We start from the raw sequence: 6,764 nt of genomic DNA, 5'->3' as shown, positions 1-6,764 counted from the left end.
AGGGTCTCCTGGAACAAACCTAGTCCACCCCTCCCAACTGGGGACTGTGCCAGGAACATTCTTGAGATAAGGGAATGTTCCAATAGATCGGGTACATTGCCAAAATATAGGACACGACCCCTTGGTTACGTAAAGCCCCTTAGAAAGCCCCTTGGAAAAACCCTTGGCAAAACCCCTTAATGACGTAAATTTGTACTTTCCCTGCCCTGCTCCCCCCCTGGCTTTTTCTTATATAAGCCTGTGAAAAATTTGGGCCGGTCGTCGATTCTCCTCTACACCAAGCTTGGTGTATGAGTTTCGGCCCCAGAGCTCTGGTTTATGTGCTTGCTTATTGTTGCTATATTAAATCTTGCTCTCTGCATCTTAAAGTTCGGTCTCAGTGTCTTCTTGGGTTCGCGGCTGTCCCGAGACTTGAGTGAGGGTCTCCCTTCGGGGGTCTTTCAATTATAAGTGCTTCTAAGGATTGATTTTTTTTGATATATAGCTAAGTTAGTTTCTAGGCAGTCCTTGAGCCAACCCTGGGCATGGATAGCTAAGTCACTGCCCTACACAGGAATTTACCATTATCTAGGAAGAAGGAAGTTTGTGATCTAAGGAGGAACCAGAGTAGATACTTAGAACTATAGATAGCTGAGTTACACCCATACACAAGTATTTACAATGGCCTAGGGGGAAGGTGGACTATACAATAGACTAGAATAGGAACTATGGCAAGGGCACGAAGCCCTTGCCCCTGACTTCTAAGATTAAGTGGACCTTATGTGGGGCTGCTTTTGATTCCCAGTTGTTAACATTGAATTTTATCTCATTTGGTTCCTGCCAGCCCTTCTGTGTTTGCATTCCTCTGTTTTATGTAAGAATCCAGTAACCTCATTGTACCTTGCCGGTGTGTCACCTTACTTCCCCATTTTCTTCTGTATAAAAAGTTTGATGCTCGATTTGACAAATTACATTCAGATCCACACTCCCTTGTGTTGAGTCTGTTTGTCATGCCTTCTTCTAGCTGACTCTTTGCCCACTTGTAACCGGAACCCAAGTTTTGCCCGTGGATGGAGAACCCAAGTGAGGTTCGTCTGCGGCATTACTGCAAGACCCCTACGCCCCCGTGCAAATCCAGCTCATGGACAGTGGCTAAGCGTCCACTTTGGCTGCTCAGTAAAGAGGGCAATGTTCATCTTCACCCGTCGTGATGTTGTTGTGAGTGGTCCTCTCGGACAGTAGCCTCCTCTGTCCTGAAGCCAGATAATTCTTCCCAGTGGACCAAAGAAGCAATCTGCTTAGATCTATCTTTGTGTTTCTTTCCTAGAAACTGAAGCCACTCCATTTTCTTTATCTCATGCCTCGTCATCCTCAGAAAGGGCCAACAAAGTCTCTGCACCTGGATTTCCATTGTCTATTCTGTTGCTTTTCTTTCTGTTTTTACTAATATTCTAGACCAAAGCACACCAGTTCTAGGGAATCGTCTTTCTGGAGATGGGTTGTCTACATTATTTTATCCATTCAAGCCTCACACAGAGAGAAGGTCTTCTGTGAACCCCACTTCCTGTTCTGAAACTTTCCTGTTTGCTTATTCCTCTCCCTGTGCTGTCCCCACCAGCTCTGGCCTTGGCCACAGCACCACCGCATGAGTCTTTCTGAACACTCTGTCCTTGCTTTCCATTTTGCCTACTTACAGAACATTCTTTGTGTGTCTCAGAGAGGTCGTCTGCTATTGATCTGAGAGTTTAACTTTTTTGTTTAAGGCCTTCCTAGACAACCAGAATGGGATCCACAGTTCAGGCTTGAGGCCAGCGTGATCCCACCTCACAGGGTCCATGAGATGCTCCTCCCACAGGCCAAGGCCATTCTGCCTCAGCCTTTGCTTTTGAAATTCTCTCCCTCTCCCTCCCTTCCTTCCCCATCTCTCCCTCCCTCTCCATCTTTTCCTCCCCTCCTTTCACCATCCCTGTCTCATGGCCCGCGCTGGCCACAGATTCAAACTTGTTATGTAGCTGAGGATGATCCCAAATTCTGATCTTCCTACCTCCACCTATGTACTGGGATTACAGGTATGTGCCACCACCCCTTATATACAGGGTGCTGGAAATGAACCCCAGCTCTCTATCCACTGAGCTATACCTACAAGCCCAAATCTTTTTAAACAATTGATTTTCCCTCTTTGTCCTTCAGAGTTTAGTTAGCTTAGTTAGTTAGATAGAGTTAGCTCCTGCCCACTCTATCTAAAAGACTTACTGTCCCCAGGATCTCTTCAGGCCACCCCTCCTTTTGCATCCTTCTTAGCATTGAGAACCACTCATTGAACTATTCATCAGCAAATAGAATACCCACTTGAGCCAGACAGACAGATCACCAATGACAGACCAAAGACAACTCCACCATGTCCAGCTCATGAACTAATGGGTTTATTGGGCTTATCTACAGGAGGGTGGGTAGCCCCAAAGAGCCACGTTATAGAAGAGCCCCACCACAGCATGGGTGACAACCCCCCAACCAACCTTCTACCTAATATTATCGTAGGGCTCCAGAGATTACAAGAAGACCATATGCAGCTGGGGACTGGGCAGAGAGAGACTCACTATTTCTGGTGACCTCCCCATCTGCTCTCACACAAGAAAATGTTAGGAGGCCCAGTCTTGAGAGGGTCTTGTGAGTACTGCTCTGATTTTCAGATGTCAGTGGCCAGGTGCTGCCAAGAAAGCTGTGCCCCACACCACAACCTACCAGCTCCGCTGTGTAGGCTCTCTGGAGAGCACAGCCTCCTCTTTGATCTGGGAGGTTTCTTAAGTACTGTCTTAGTTGCATTTCACTTCTGTGAAGAGACACCATGACCAAGGCAACTCTTATAAAGGACAACATTTAATTGGGGCTGGCTTACAAGTTCAGAGGTTCAGTCTATTTTCATCAGGGCTGGAAGCATGGCAGCGTCCAGGCACAACCAGGCAGACAGGGTGCTGAAGACGGAGCTAAGAGTTCTGCATCTTGATCAGAAGGTATCCAGGAGAAGACTGTCTTCTAGGCAGCTGGTCGGAGGGTTTGAAAGCCCACCCCCACAGTGACACACCTACTCCAACAAGACCACACCTCCTAATAGTGCCACTCCTTGGGCCAAGTGTTCAAATCACCACAGGTCCTTTCTACTCTGTCTCCATGTATCTTTTCACACCCTCCCTGGGCCTGAGCATCACTGACATACAAATGGTGATCTCTCTGGCCCTGACCTAAAATACAGAAAAGCATATCCAACCGCCTGTATGAGGAATCCTTGCGTGTGTCCTGGTGACTCTGAGCCAGACCCAAGCTGCCACCCATGCCCAAAAGCTGCTTTCTCCCAACACAGCAGCAATTACAAAGTGAAAGTGAAGATCAGCCATGATGGTCCAGACTTGCGATCCCAGCACTCAGGTATAGATGAGCAGGAAAGTCACTAGACTCAGAAAAGCTGGGACTACAGCAAGGTCCCATCTCACAGAAGGAGGAGAAAAGAACAGAAGATAGGAAGAGAGAGGAGAGAGCCCCATCTCCTATGGCCACACAGTGTTCCCACATGTTTCTGGTCCTCCTCCTGCATCCTCTCTGGCTACCTGCTCTTTGCTGTGGTCACTGTGTGACCACAGGCCTGCAGCTCTCATTGCCATACCTGCTCCCACACCACAAGGGACTGTAGCCTTAAACTAACTTAAACAGTAGAAATTTAGTCAGGCATCCCTTTAATCAGAGCACTCGGGAGGCAGAGGCAGGTGAATCTCTGCAGTCTGGACTATATAGTGAGATCTTATCTCAAAACAAAGAAAAAACAACAACAAAACCACAAACTCCCCAAATCATCCCATGTCTTGCTGTTCCCTACTCCGAGGCACAAGGGTCCATCTTTGTCCCCTCCCTTCTCTGTCTTGACCCGCTTTCCTGCACTCTTCCTCTTACCAGCATTCTGCACACAGGCCACAGAAACTCTGACCAGCTCATCTAATAGACATCCACAACCAAACACCGACTGGCTCCACCTCTGGGAAGACAGAAAGCTCCACAGCGACCGTGCAGCCTGCAGTGATGCTGAGCCCACTGCCCGGCAGTCCATGGGGGGCTTCCCAGACACCAGGGTTGGGGTCAGCAACTGTGCTTGCTCTGTTGATGCTGGACACTCTAGGAAGGGTGGCACTGCTGTCCATGGCCACTAGCAAGGGCTGTCACCATCACCTCTACCCCTCCTCATCAGAACAGACCCCTGTGTTCCTGCTGAGACTAGTCTCCAGCCACAAGTGCCAGCTGTGTGTCCTGCATGTGAGGAAGCTGAGGTAGCAGAGGTTGGCAATGTCTGTCTGTAGAGGAGGAGGGGGTAGGCTCTGCCTCAGAAGGTAGTGAGTCCCCAATCACAAGAGTGGACAGTTGCAATGTCATGAAGCTACGCATCTCCCAAGCTAGGGAAAATAACCACGCAGCACAAAGAAGAAAGGTGATGGAAGCAGAGCCGTCTATCCTGGGCCTGCCCTTTTCTGTCCACTTCCCAGGCAATTCAGTTATAATTTTGTGGCTGTCATTAAAGAGTCCTGTCTTTCCTGGCGATGGATGTGTACAGACATCCCTGGGTACCCTCAGAGATTGATTCCAGGACCCACGGCAGGCACCGAAATCAGTGGATGCTCAAGGCCCTTATGTATAATGGTGTGACAATGTACATAGGCTGCACCCCACCTTCTGCAGACTCTAATCACCCTGGAGGACTTCTACGACCTGACACAGCAGGGTGCTAGGTAACTATCACTTAAAAGATAACGACAAAAAATTATGTGTTCAGCATAGATAATGCTTGTTTACATAATTTTCCTTCTTATTTAAAATTTGTTTTTTTAAATTCTGTATATGTGTGTGTATGTGTGTGTGTGTGCGCACGTGCGCGCGCGCCCGCGCGCGCACACACACACAAGAGCACATTCCACAGGCCTGTATAGACCAGAAGATTCCCTTGAGCTAGAATTATACCTGGTGGTGAACAGCCTCATGAGGGCACTGGGAACTGAACTCTGATCCTCTGGAAGAACAGTCACTGGGCCACCTCTCCAGATGGTCTTCTTGATTGGTTGTTGGTTGAGTCTAAGGTTGCAGAACCTTTTGATAGAGAAGATCAACTATATGTGTATATTTGTATGGCACATGTTTGTATATAATACATATGGTCTGTGATAAACACTTATAGTGTGCGCATATACACTTATTATATCTAATGTATACAAATACATTACATACAGATACAATAAACATATTGCTATGCATAAAACTATATTCTTACATATAACTTGTTAAATATGTAAGTAAGTAATATAATTTTCTATGTATCGAAATTAGCTTGCTCAACACCTACAATCTTTGCACTGGCTTCTCACTAACGCCATCTTGACTCATTAGTGTGTTGTTGGTACATGGAGGGGGGGCAGCTCATGGTTCCTAACCACACCATCACACTGTGCCACTGGGTGGATGTGCTATAAGGAAGTAACCAGACCTCTAAGAGGACGTTTAGAACATTGTCAGTGTTTCCTACAGTGACTGTCCCGGCCCACATGTCAGTGTGCACATGCAAGAATAGAGATCTGCAGGGTGAGTTCCTGGAAGGGGCACTGCTGATCCAAAAGGAGCGTGCATTTATAGTCCTAGGAAACACTGCCAAACTGCCCTTCTTAAAGCCTCTGCCAACTTACAGCCCTACCACAGCCATGAGCATTTTCCCACCCGTGCCCTACTGTCTGCCGTTGGCACACCTCATCTCTTAAACGCCCAGACCAGCACTTCTGCCACCACTGCCTTCATCTGTGTTATATATCGTTAGCTTAAAACGCTCTTCTGCTCTTGTTCCCGAGGGAAAACCTTACCCACCCCACAAGCCCCAAACTAAGCGCCACCTCCTTTTTACTTCTTTCCCTGACTCCCTGAGCTCACAGGGTCCCTTTCATCTGGGATGCCACACCTGCGTGGGTATAATTCTTTTATAGAATTGACTGAGGTCCTGCCGTGCAGCTGGAATGCCCTCCCATAACCATAAACCAGATGCTCTTGTCTGGGTCTTGAGCAGGCTGCCCTGCATCCTGACTGCCCGTCAGCATGGTGGTGCCTCCCGGCCTTTGCCCTTGAGGGTCTGGTTCTGTGGATCTCACCCTCGCCTGTCTAGGCCTATCTTGTTGCTTCTCCCGGATCTCTCTATTCCAAGTCGTTTCTTGGAAGAGGCCTTTGCTGTCTACCTACTTTGCCTCAAGTCCATTTCTTACATCAGCATTTCTCTGTCTTCCTAACTCCTCTCACAGGCTGAAGTAACCCTGTATGATTCAAGTGTGGATACATTGATTTTGTTTCCTGCCTCTTGTCTCTGCACAGCCATGAGCGCATCTCCCTGAGATACGAACCCTGCTTTTCTTTAGCACTGTTTCCACCCAACCTGCACCACCCATCCAAGCGGTGCCTAGACGGGCATTGACTCCCTCCTTTGGTTCTACAGAAGAGGAACCTGGCGTTTCAAAGGCGAGGTAGGCAGTTCAAGATCCCACAGCTACTAACAAACGCAGCTAGGATTGGAATCGCTCTGAACTTCCAAGCCAACCGTATCATTTCTACATCAGTCCTCGCTCGCCGCATTGCCACCTCCCACCCTCCTCAAAGACTACTCGTCTCCAGCACTAGGGTCCCCGGCTGCACGTCAGAGGCCCTCCCCTGGAGGCTCGCCTGCTCTGGGGAGATGTCACCCTCCCCGCCCCCTGTCAGTCAGGCGGAGGGGGCGG

The sequence above is a fragment of the Mus caroli genome, chromosome 13, assembly GCF_900094665.2.
Source record: "Mus caroli chromosome 13, CAROLI_EIJ_v1.1, whole genome shotgun sequence".
NCBI lineage: Eukaryota > Metazoa > Chordata > Mammalia > Rodentia > Muridae > Mus > Mus caroli.
This window is presented reverse-complemented; position numbering follows the sequence as displayed.